The following is a 1,909-nucleotide window of genomic DNA, read 5'->3' on the forward strand; positions in this document are numbered from 1 at the left end:
TCCGGTCACACTGCTTTCGGAGCTTGAGTGAAACTCCATATCAGAATTCGAGGGACTTAAACTAGTAGAGAGTTCCATTTCGTACGATTAAATAAAGGATTTTTCGATATGAAATGATTTCCGGCTATCGGATGATATTCTAATTACATAGAATATCTATATATATAGAGCAAAAGATTTCATAGATTACGGAGGAATTTACGGAATATGTTAGGCAAAGTTTAAAGTAACAGATACTAAAAGATATGAATTAGCATATACGCTAAAATATGAACTTTGTCTATACACTATTTATGCAATCAATGCAATAAGATGTGTCTAGACTAAGAATGATAAGCATGTAATTTTTTAAGGGTGATAAGCAGATGATTTCCGACTAGAAATGATAAGCAAAACTTTTGACATGCAGTTAAGGTCGAAGTCCAGACTCACTAATGCATCTTAATAACTATCTGTTAGACACACTAATGCAAGACATTGTTCGCTAAGACCACCACTCTGATACCAACTGAAATGATCCGTCCATATTACTATAAACGCAGTACGTTATTCATTGGTCCCATAGCGAGGTATTTGACCTCTATATGATACGTTTTAGAAAAATATTGCATTCGTTTCATAAAAAGCACCATGCATGTTTTAAACAAGTGGGTGATTATTTAAGAAATAATTTCCATGATACATCGATTTTCAAATACTACATACGTGACATAACAGTCGAATATAATACATGACAAAGGTTTTATTTAATGCAACACTTCATTTAAACAAAAGCATGAGACTCCATGCACAGCTTGCTCAGATAATGCAACAGCGGAAGACTTTCTTAAGGACCAGAGAATAAACATGCTTAAACAGTCAACACAAAGGTTGGTGAGATATATAGGTTTAGCATCGATATAAATATAGACCACAAGATTTCATAGTTATAAATATATGTACACTCGCAAGTGTATAAAAGTATTCTATAAGTTGTTGAGCACTTCGGTAACCATACTTAACCATTAATGTGGCATATTCCCTTTATTATGAAATCTTCCTACACTGTACCAAGTGTAGTAAAAACGAAGTACTATGCAACTGTTTATGATACTAGAGTGACTAGCCCTGTTGGGGTTGTCAAACCCGATAGATCTATCAATAGGATTCGCGTATACATGTTCTTACAACATGTAAATATTAGTTACCAAGCTATTAGGGAAGATATGCAAAGTAGTACAACTCAACGTAGAATATATTTTAAGTACTTGTGTCTATGGCGTAAAACATAAAATGCATGTATTCTCATCCCAAAATATTTGTAGAGTTTAAATGGGACTATATACTCACAGTAGTAAAAGTATATTAATAATAAGTTTTCAACTTATTAAAAATATGACCGTCGTCCTTGGATTCACGAACCTATAATAATAATAACGATTCAGATAATAATACGACATGTGAATAAAATAAAGCAAGTTCATAGAATATTTATATAATAATTTTTAACATTTTATGTTAGTAGTCCATTGCTAGTAGTCCTTTGTTAGTAGTCCAAAATAGTCCGAAAAGTCCAACAGTCCAATAATCGGTATATATATAATCTTAGAATTACCCCACGACGTATTGTATACGTATTGTCTTTGCATCAACCCATAGACATATTGTGTACGTATTGTCTTAGAATTAACTAAGACGTATTGTGTACGTATTGTCTTAGGATTTATCAAAACGTATTGTATACTTATTGTGGTAGGACGTACCAAGAATATTATTATACATATATACAATCACATAATTAACCAAGATTATAATATTTTGTTATACTACTGATAACATTTCCAAATATATATAGGATATAGGAAAAGTTAACAAGAATATGATTAATATAGTTTTTATAATATGAATTTCGTCTATACAACGTTAATTT

The sequence above is a fragment of the Rutidosis leptorrhynchoides genome, chromosome 4 (assembly GCF_046630445.1).
Source record: "Rutidosis leptorrhynchoides isolate AG116_Rl617_1_P2 chromosome 4, CSIRO_AGI_Rlap_v1, whole genome shotgun sequence".
Taxonomy (NCBI): Eukaryota; Viridiplantae; Streptophyta; class Magnoliopsida; order Asterales; family Asteraceae; genus Rutidosis; species Rutidosis leptorrhynchoides.